The sequence below is a fragment of the Salmo salar genome, chromosome ssa01, assembly GCF_905237065.1.
Source record: "Salmo salar chromosome ssa01, Ssal_v3.1, whole genome shotgun sequence".
NCBI classification, from domain to species: domain Eukaryota; kingdom Metazoa; phylum Chordata; class Actinopteri; order Salmoniformes; family Salmonidae; genus Salmo; species Salmo salar.
The window spans coordinates 49,215,466-49,227,084 of NC_059442.1; the positions used below are offsets into that span (position 1 = coordinate 49,215,466).

An 11,619-nucleotide genomic window follows, 5' to 3' on the forward strand; every position below is an offset into this window, starting at 1 on the left:
GTTGGCTCGTGTCACTGGGCAGCTCTAGGCTGTGCTTCCCCTTGTAGTCTGTAATGGTTTGCAAGCTCTGCCACATCTGATGAGCATCAGAGAAAGTGTAGTACGATTCGATCTTATTGATGCTTTGCCTGTTTGATTGTTCGTCGGAGGGCATAGCAAATTTTTTATAAGCTTCCAGGTTAGAGTCCTGCTCCTTGAAAGCGGCAGCTCTAGCCTTTAGCTCAGTGTGGATGCTGCCTGTAATCCATGGGGCGGCAGGTAGCCTAGTGGTTAGAGCGTTGGATTAGTAACTGAAAGGTTGCAAGATCGACTCGACAAGGTGAAAATCTTTTGTTCTGCCCCTGAACAAGGCAGTTAACCCACTGTTCTTAGGCTGTCGTTGCAAATAAGAATTTGTTCTTAGCTGACTTGCCTAGTTAAATAAAGGTGAAATAAAAAATAAAAAAATTGCTTCTGGTTGAGGTATGTTCATACGGTCACTGTGGGGACGCCGTCATCTATGTACTTATTGATCTGGTGCTTCCTGCTTTAATTTTTGCTTGTAAGCAGGAATCAGGAGTATAGAATTATGGTCAGATATACCAAATGGAGGGCGAAGGAGAGCTTTGCATTCGTCTCTGTGTGTGGAGTATAGGTGGTCCTGAGTTCTTTTTCCTCTGGTTGCATCTGGTTCATTTAACATGCTGATAGAAATTTGGTAAAACAGATTTAAGTTTCTGTCACGTCCTGACCAGTAAAAGGGTCATTTGTTATTGTAGTTTGATCAGGACGTGTCAGGGGGTATTTGTTTTATGTGGTTCGGGCTGGTTGTGTTAGTAGTTGGGTGTTTGATCTATTATTCTGGGTGTTGGGCACTGTTCTATGTTAATGTATTTCTATGTTTAGTCTAGTCATTTGTATTTCTATGTTTAGGTAATTCCTCTTCACACAGATCACGGGGATCGGGGCCTGTTCCCGAGGAAGCAGCGTATCCTTTGCGTCGGGCTCGTCAGAGTTGTGAAAGGAAAAAATGATTCTGCTAGTCCGTGGTGAGTAATCGCAGTCCTGATGTCTAGAAGTTATTTTCGGTCATAAGAGATGGTAGTGGCAACATTAAGTAAAAAATAAGTAAAAAAGTAAGTTACAAACAACGCAAATAAGTGAACAAAAAAACACATATAGGCTGGGGTCACCTAAAACGTCTGCCATGTTCTCCGGCGCCATCTTACAATTTCTGAGGCTGGTAACTCTAATGAACTTATCCTCTGCAGCAGAGGTAATTTTGGGTCTTCCATTCCTGTGGCGGTCCTTATGAGATCCAGTTTCATCATAGCGCTTGATGTTTTTTGCAACTGCACTTGAAGAAAGTTTCAAAGTTCTTGACATTTTCCGCACTGACTGACCTTCATGTCTTAAAGTAATGATGGACTGTCATTTCGCTTTGCTTATTTCAAGATAGCCTAACCCCTTCTCTCCCACAGAAGAAGGGAAGGAGGGCTGTGCTGGTCTTGACACCTTAACACTGGGGCGTAAATGTAACCCTTTCACACGTACCATCACACTGGTGTGATTGTTCTACAGTGGTCCCTGAAGCGTACGATCAAACCCATGTGATTAGAACACTTATTTAGAATGCTTATTTAGAACGGCCAGCTTCGAATGACGCATCAATCAGCATTTGAGCTGGCAAAACATTTTTCAGAAACTATTTACACAAACAGTCCTTACAAAGTTATGTCCAGAATGTGAGCAGTTTATTTTTGGATGCAATGTTCAGATATTCACAGAAGTATCTATAGCATAACACAATCATCCAAACCGGAAAAATGTTGGCTACATTTGACCTAGCGCTAACTGAGGAAAGATTGACCCAACACAAGCAGTCATATTTTCTAACTCCCGGCTGACATAAACTACAATATGAATTAGATTATAGCAATTACTATGTATAATTAACCTCTCTAGGACTGGCGGGACGAATTTGTCGCACCTACTCAACAGCCAGTTGAATCCTGAAGCGTGTTATTCAAATACCTTAGAAATGCTATGTCCGATTTCAAAAAGGCTTTACAACGAAAGCAAAACATTAGATTATGTCAGCAGAGTACCCAGCCAGAAATAATCAGACACCCATTTTTCAAGCTAGCATATAATGTCACATAAACCCAGAAGACAGCTAAATGCAGCACTAACCTTTGATAATCTTCATCAGATGACAACCCTAGGACATTATGTTATACAATACATGCATGTTTTGTTCAATCAAGTTCATATTTATATCAAAAACCAGCTTTTTACATTAGCATGTGACGTTCAGAACTAGCATACCCCCCGCAAACTTCCAGCGAATTTACTAACAATTTACTAAATTACTCACTATAAACGTTCACAAAAAGCATAACAATTATTTTAAGAATTATAGATACAGAACTTCTCTATGCACTCGATATGTCCGATTTTAAAATAGCTTTTCGGTGAAAGCACATTTTGCAATATTCTAAGTAGATAGCCCGGCATCACAGGGCTAGCTATTTAGACACCCAGCAAGTTTAGCCTTCACCAAACTCCGATTTACTATTAGAAAAGTTTGATTACCTTTGCTGTCTTCGTCAGAATGCACTCCCAGGACTTCTACTTCAATAACAAATGTTGGTTTGGTCCAAAATAATCCATAGTTATGTTCCAACAGCGGCGTTTTGTTCGTGCGTTCAAGACACTATCCGAATGGTAAATAAGGGTCGGCGCATTTCGTGACAAAAGATTTCTAAATATTTCATTACCGTACTTCGAAGCATGTCAACCGCTGTTTAAAATCAATTTTTATGCCATTTTTCTCGTAAAAAAGCGACAATATTCCGACCGGGAATCTGCAATTAGGTATACAGACGAAAGAAAATAAATCACTGGGTCGACTCGGGCACGCGCCTAAGCCCTTTGTCCTCTGATCGGCCACTTGGCAAAGGCGATAATGTGTTTCAGCCAGAGGCTACCTCGATATCGTTCAGCTTTTTCCCGGGCTCTGAGAGCCTATGGGAGCCGTAGAAAGTGTCACGTTACAGCTAAGATCCTCAGTCTTCAATAAACAGAGACAAGAAGAACGACACCTTGTCAGACAGGCCACTTCCTGCATGAAATCTTCTCAGGTTTTTGCCTGCCATATGAGTTCTGTTATACTCACAGACACCATTCAAACAGTTTTAGAAACTTTAGGGTGTTTTCTATCCAAAGCCAATAATTATATGCATATTCTAGTTACTGGGCAGGAGTAGTAACCAGATTAAATCGGGTACGTTTTTTTATCCGGCCGTGTAAATACTGCCCCCTATCCCTAACAAGTTAATCACATCACGGGTGAGCTCACCATTGATCGAAATAATTGATTAAAACACTTTCTAGAAATCGAAAGTAATCCGACGATTGGTTTCAGCACGCAACCATGCTTTTTTTCCTCACAGAAACCAAAGATAATAAGAGAAGACAAGATGAGTTTGATCTGTTTATAGTATGCAGGTTGAAGGTGTGTGTCGTCTACCATCGTTCACATCCCACCATTCATTTCCGGAAGTCCTCAAAATTTGTCAACCCTTACTCACCTCATTTTGTTATAACTTCTTTGGTCAAACAGATGATTACATGAATCCCATAATGCACTGTAAGTCAACAAACATGGCTTCACAGCTCATCATAATCAGTACAACCTTCAAAAAAGTATTTTACACACATAATGTGCCCATTGCAATCTATGCAAGAATTGTAATGCATGATTTGTCACCTGTAATTGAAAACATGTGAATAAAACAGTAAATATATAAATAATTACCACACAAAACATTGTCTGATAGTGATTTGTTGATACAAGTGGCACGTGCCGGCAGTCAACCACGTAACCTCTCACTCCCACTCTGAACCATTCAGTGTTGTTGTTTATGTATGTAGCTAGTGAGCTAAGCTGTAGCATTAGCAATGTCTTTCAAAAGGAGACAACTCACAAATGTGGAAATTTTGGAGATTTAAAAAAATTCTGACAATAAGTCTGAGTCTGAAAGTCAAGAATCAGATTCTGACAGTGACAGTGAGGAGCTGCCCCCCAACCCTGTAGTCATTGAGAACCCTGAATCTGAGGACTCATTGTCCACTGACGAAGTCCAAGGTACCTTTGAAGATGCTGGTGGTGATGGAAGCAGACCGACAGTGGATGAAGTACAGGAGTTCTGTGGTAGCTGGAAGGCTGACAGCCATTTCACCCCTCCTGGCCTTGCTGTTTGCTTTGATGAGTCCCAGTCTGGAGTGCAACACCCCTTTTCATTTCCAACTGAGGCAGAGTGCTTCAAGTTGTTTCTGAAAGAGGAGCTGGTGGGGAACATAGTAGAGGAAACCAATCGCTATGCCTTGGAGCTATAGGAGAAGAGAGAGCCAGGATTGAGGGGGAAACTCACTAAATGGGTGACAACCACAATTAGTGAAATGTATACCTTCCTGGTGACAGTCCTCCTCATGGAGACAGTAAAGAAGAACTCCCTAAGAGAATACTGGAGCACAGATCCTATGTTTGCAACTCCCTTCTTTGCCACCCTCTCTTCCCAAGACCGCTTCCTAGTTCTGCTACGATGCCTACATTTCATCAACAATGCTACTGCCATCCTAAGTGACCCGTTATACAAAATAAGAAATGTTCTTATCAGCCTGACATCAGCATTTGGTCGGGTCTTTGTGCCGTACAAGGACCTATGCATTGATGAGTCCCTGATGTTATGGAAAGGTAGGGTGGCGTTCCGTCAATATATTCCCTCCAAAAGGCACAGGTTTGGGGTCAAGTTCTTTGTCATGACAGGATTTGTCCAGAACATTATAGTTTACACAGGGTCCACCACTGACATCAAAAATTGAGGGGCTTGGGGTGTCTGGGTCCGTGGTGATGACCACCATGCTCATCTCGGCAAGGGACACACTTTGTACGTGGACAATTGGTACAGCAGTCCCACACTCTTCCAGCATCTGCTCTCCAACAGCACAGGTGCTTGTGGCACAGTCAGGTCGAACAGGAAGGGGATGCTGGCATTCGGATGCAGGAAGATGCAGAGAGGGAGGTGGAGTTCAAGGAGAACAGTCAACAGCTGGCAGTAAAGTGGCATGACAAACGAGATGTCCATGTCCTCTCCACTGTCCATACAGCAACCATGTCGGCCACAGGGAAAGTGGACCACCTGACGGGAGAGAGAAAAATCAAACCAGACTGTGTGCTTGACTATAACCTCAAAATGGGGGCAGTGGATAAGGCGGACATGATAAACAGCTTTGTAGAATGCACTCGGAAAATGACCAAGTGGTATAAGAAGATATTTTTCCATCTGATCGACACTGCTGCCCTCAACGGCAGCATAGTTCACCGCCAACTAACAGGTGAGATGATTACTGAACAAGGTATTTTTGTAATTGGATGTACAGTTCACATACAAATCCATTATGCAATTATAGTGACAATATCTCACCCACCTACCCACTGCCTCATCATCCTCTCCCTTTCCTCATCCTCCCCACTCCCTCATAGGTAAAGTAATTACCTACCAAAAGTATAGAGAAAACCTCATGAGAGAGCTGCTGGAGGAGCACCACACCCCTCGACGCCCATCCACTGTGGATCGCCCTGCTGCGGACAATCACCTAAGCCTCATTGCACGGCATTTTCCCTGCAAAGTCCCTCAATCTGCGGCTCAAGGAGGCACTGCAAAGTCTGCCTGTCTGGCACCAGGAGAAATAAGCAGAGGAAGTTGACAAAATACATGTGTTTAGCTTGTGATACACCTCTATGTATTTCACCATGCTTTGAGGAGTATCATATGCTCAAGCACAATTGAGCACATCTGCAGCAATAAGTGACTGACTGACCTGACAGGTGGTTTGACAGGTGACCTGCCATGATACTATGCCTTTAGAGGTGGGGGTGGAAATGCAGTTGATGTTCAGTCACTGCATGAATATGAAATATGGGTTATGCATATTATAATTTTTTTCCTCTAGTAAAACAAGTTGATGTTGAACCAACCACCAAAACTGCAATAAAATAGATGACTATTTCATATTGGTCTATGTGTTTTCTTGCTGTGTTTTCATCCAGTAAAACTGTTAAGAAGTGTGCGCTAGCATACAAAAGCTGGCCTCAATCTTCAGCTCAAAAGATGTCCAGCTCCAGTTCCAGTTATGATATTGAAAAATACTGTTTGTGTGTGTGGTTTCTGAAATTTCAGAATAAAGAGTCATTATTAGTAATTAGAATACAATATCAGGATATAGCAATCAAACAATATTACAAAGTAGTAACATAATAAACACTGCTATAAAATAGTATATTGCATTGACAAAATCACAAATTTGAGTTATAACAGTAACTAACTAACTTTTGAGCTCCACAAGGAGGTAAGGCAGGGCAGAACAGAGCCATGCTGAATAGACCAAATAAATAAACCATGGTCATATTTTTGATTTATTTAACTAGGCAAGTAATTTAACAACAAATTATTATTTACAATGATGGCCTACACCTGCCAAACTCGGACAACGCTGGGCCAATTGTGCACCACCCTATGGGACTCACAGTCACAGCCGGTTGTGATACAGCCTGGATTCGAACCAGGCTGTCTGTAGTGATGCCTCTAGCACTGAGATGCAGTGCCATAGACCACTGCGCCACTTGGGAGACATAAGGCTAGGGTAGCTTCAAAATACAACACAAGCTAATACTTCTCTAATGCAATTAGCATTGTTTTACAGAGCTGATAGAAGAATGTAGCTAGCTACATAAGCATTATTGAATATAACACCATAAAGGTTATAAAATGAGTAACGTTACCTCACGTGTCCGTGGTTATAAGGAATATACACAAATATATTATGCTCCATACATACAGTGAGCTACAGTAGAAACGGCTTAACATGACATATGGAAGTACTATAACGTAATAAGGCCCTTACTTTGATAGAAACACAGCCTGGATTTGAACCAGGGAGTCTGTAGTGACATCTCTTGCACTGAGGTGCTGTGCCTTTGACCGCTGCGCCACTTGGGAGTCATAAGGCTAGGGTAGCTTCAAAATACAACACAAGGTAATACTTCTCTGACGCAATTAGCATTGTTTTACAGAGCTGATAGAAGAATGTAGCTAGCTACATAAGCACGATTCAATATAACACCATAAAGGTTATGAAATTAGTAACGTTACCTCACGTGTCCGCGGTTATAAGGAATATACACAAATATATTATGCTCCATACATACAGTAAGCTACAATAGAAACTATTACAACGTGATAAGGCACTTACTTTGATAAAAACGCACACATTTACAAAGATATTATTAGTAATGAAAACAAGAATGACTGCGATACGTGTGCAGTTCCTGTTCTGACGGGAGATGCGCAAATGTCTGCAGACTTGAACTGCACAAACAATTGGGAAGTGCTTGGGGAACTTTGTCCAGGTTAGAAGTCCCACAAATGTAATTGTCCGCAAAAGTAAAAATGACTATTTTTATGTGAATGAATGAGGCGGTGCCCACCTCAATTCAAACTGTTCTTAGAAAATAAAAACTTGTTAGAAAATCAGTTGAAACAGCCTATAAATAAAAACAGGCTAAATTCCTTGGTTTGAGGGCATTAAATGTACTGTTGTGTAACAATCACATTCTGGAATGTAGAGAACGTTCTAACATCACGTGCATAAAAACACTCACGCTGGGGCGTTAGAGATATTTGGAACTCAAGCATGAAAGGGTTAAGCAGGGGGGAACTTTCCCTCTGCCTTTCAGTATCCACCAAAAGAATGCTTTGTCTAGAGAGAGTGTGGCCTGCTTAAAAACTTTAACATCCAAAAGTGGATAATGGAACAACATTTCTATCATAAAGAATGTGGGAAATGGTGTGAATGCTGCTTACAGAAACACATTTTATGAATCCAGCAAAACTAACTGCTTTCTTGGGAGCCATGCCTTTTTTCGGTGCGGCCCGTTGTCTAGCCCTTTGTCCACTGATGGTTGTTGGCATGGCTGTATGCTCTGCAAAAACACATTCACATTTTTAGTACACAATTATTGATTTTATTTTTATTAAAAAATATATATTTCACCTTTATTTAACTAGGTAAGAACAAATTCTTATTCACGATGATGGCCTACCCAAAAGGCAAAAGGCCTCCTGCGTGGACGGGGGCTGGGATACATTTTTTTATGAAGAATTAAATAAAATGTATAAATAATAAAATAAATATAGGACAAAGCACACATTACAACAAGAAAGACAATACAACACTACATAAAGAGAGACCTAAGACAACATGGTAGCAACACAACATGGTAGAAACACAACATGGTAGCAACACAACATGGTAGCAACACAACATGGTAGCAACACAACATGGTAGAAGCACACTGAGTCTGTCACAGGGGTCGTGGAATGGAGACCAAGCCGCAGCGTGGATAGTGCTCATTCTTAATTCTTTAATGAAGACACTAACAAAAAACAACAAAACGACCAACAACAGTCCCATCAGGTACACTTAGACTAACCGGAAACAACTACCCACAAACCCCAAAGAAAAACAGGCTGCCTAAGTATGGCTTCCAATCAGAGACAACGAAAGACACCTGCCTCTGATTGGAAACCATACCCGACCAAACATGGAAAAACAACACATAGAAATAGAAAACTAGAACAATCCCACATAGAAACAGAAAACCCATAAAACCCACACAAAACAACCCCCTGCCATGCCCTGACCATTTTACTATGGCAAATTACCTCTTTACCTGGTCAGGACGTGACAGAGTCTTTGAATGAAGAGATTGAGATAAAACTGTACAGTTTGAGTGTTTGTTGCAGCTCGTTCCAGTCGCTAGCTGCAGTAAACTGAAAATATTACACAATATGCCTACACATTGATAGGCTATATAATTGTTTTTAAAGAAAATGCACTGAAACCAAAATACTTTTAGTTTTGGTGATCCTCTCAGCTCTGGCTCATGTTCAAGTCCTCTGGTGGTTACAGTCCTAACCCTGGAACGGGTAGAACCATAGAAAGAATCTGGCTTGATGAAAACTATGTCCAAGTGCATGTGGGAGAGGATGCATTTGACTGTTTTCAATATTAGGGCTTTCAAGAGGAATGGAAAATTGCGTGTCAATTCATAAACCATGTGCCATGGATCTGTCAATCCTTTGGTCCTTAAATGAAACTGGTAAATATTTGTATTTATCACAATTTTCTTTAACCAATTTTGGTCTTTAATGCAAGGTGGACAGACAAGTTCTTTACTTTTCCCCCTTCCACTTGATAAAGGTTCCAATTGATAAAGTAATTTCTCATTTCTGCCCTCCGAATTCATATTGATTATATAAATAAGCCCTTTTAATTTTTCAAAATAAAATTGAATATTTTTTGCTCATATAATTTAAACAGGTTGCTAGGTATAGGCAAAACCATAAGCAAATAGGTAAACTGTGATATGACTAAAGAGTTAATCAGGGTTATTTTCCACAAATAGACAGGCATTTTCCTTTCCATGGTAGCAAAAATAGTTAAGATCTTGCTATCTTTCTATAAAAATTTATTGGAGTGAGATCATTTCTTTCTTTAGGTATATGTATACCGAGTATGTTCACATCACCATCAGTCCATTTTATTGGTAAACTACATGGTAATGTAAAAGTTGTATTTTTTTTGTGATCCAATACGTTATATGGTAAGTAAAAAAAAATCAAGCTTGCAACACGCATCTGATTATTCATTATGAATAGGATTTATTTCTGGTCTGTGAGAATATCTAAAGGGCTTTTATATAATTGCAATGCAGGGTTAATAATTTTAATAATAATAATAATAATAATCGTTGGATAACAGATCGGCTCTCGGAACTCATTAAGAGGCGGCTTCTATCTTCAATATGCTTTAAATGCTTAATTATCCAAATGTTTAAAGTGTGTGTGGGCGACGGAGAGAATGCATTTGACTGTTTTTAATATTAGGGCTTTCAGGAGGAATGGAAAAGTGTGTGCTAATTCATAAACCATGCGCCATGGAATCAGTACGTCTAAAATCTCTTCCCAACTATTTTGCGATTTATATGGCACAGCTGTCAATTTTACAAACAGATAGTCAATTTGTGCCAGTTTAGACTACCGATAGATAAGTGTTCTAACTCCCCCTTGTGATAATGTGGTGCAATGACAGAATACCACTATCTACCACTAACAGTCACGGCATAAGCTCAACACTTTTAAAAGGAAGAACCACTAAGTGTGTATAGTATTCTGTGTTATTATTTAGTTAGTTAATAAATAAATTATTAAATCAATTTGTGTAGTACTGAATATTCAAAATGGCTAGGGTTCTTGTGAATCCACGGATTATGCGATGTTCAGAATGAGACTGATGAAGTAATAATTAATAATTGACTGTTATTGATGTAAGAGATATCTGTATATCTTTAGAGATTAGGTCGGGAGATAGTAACTTGTTAAAAAACTTTTCCCGTGGTGTCCCATATTCCTAATGAGTTAATTGTTACATGATTATTTTAATCGAGTAAAAATTTAACATAATTAGGTTGATAAAATAACAGTCATCAGATTAATGATACTCACATCCTCATACGTCTGATTGAAAAGTGGATAAATTATTTTACCTGTTCAGGCACCAAAAACCTTGTGCTTCTTCACATGAAGATGACATATCTGAGCATACATTTCACCATATTCAGTAGTAGGCTACACAGTAGGTTGCTATTTCCAAAGCACATCTCTGCTATTTCTGTTTAAAAAATGCAGCACAGCAAATCCAGAGCTCCAATCACAACACATTTTCCATAAAGATGTAAATGTAGGCCAATCTTTGCTACAAATGTATTTTTTTAAATTTATAGAAATTAAAAGTTGCACACCCTCAATACCCTTGCCTGCCCTGTTTGTTATGGTTGTCAGCGGCAGTCCCTCGCAGTCCAGACCCAATGTGGTGGTAGTGTTGGTCTGTGATCCACTCCAAACTGTCAATGCATAAATCAAGGAAGCTGCTCTACCTGCTTCATTCATGATGAGAAAACAAACCGAAACAAGCTAGCTAGCCAGCCAAGTTGTTAGTTAGCAAGATAGCTTATATTAACCAGTAATACGAAATATGCCCAAACGTTTTAAAACGTTAGCTGTCACCTTGAGGCTTGATAAGCAGTAAAAAACTAAATCCCTGAAGGGAAGACAATTTCGTTATTTGTTAGTTAGCTAGGCTACCAGTTAGCATTTACCCCAGTAGGCCAAATTAGCTAACGTTCTTGATTTTAGTTACTAAATAAAACATCTCAAACTAGCTACTCACTTCTTCTTTCACTGAGATATTTTCTGAACAGCTTCTCACTTCTTTGTTTCTCCACACACCATTTACACACGAATTTGTGCCGCCAAAAATTCAAACATAACAGTTGAATTTTGGCGGTTCTTGTTGCTAGGCTACCAGTTAGTGCTTTTAGCTTGTGGTTTGCGTGGGCCTTTATGCAGAGGGAATACAATTATAGCTAGTGTCTGAAAGAATTATATGGATGAAATATTTGTCAAATTATTGAGCATGTCCTCCAAAATTCAAATAAGCATCAGAAATTGTCCT

General features: G+C 39.8%; 1 pseudogene; it reads left to right on the forward strand.

Moving 5' to 3' along the window:
- Positions 1-4,560: 4,560 nt before the first annotated feature.
- LOC123727186 (piggyBac transposable element-derived protein 4-like) lies at positions 4,561-11,056 on the forward strand (annotated as a pseudogene).
- The last annotated feature ends 563 nt before the right edge of the window (positions 11,057-11,619 follow it).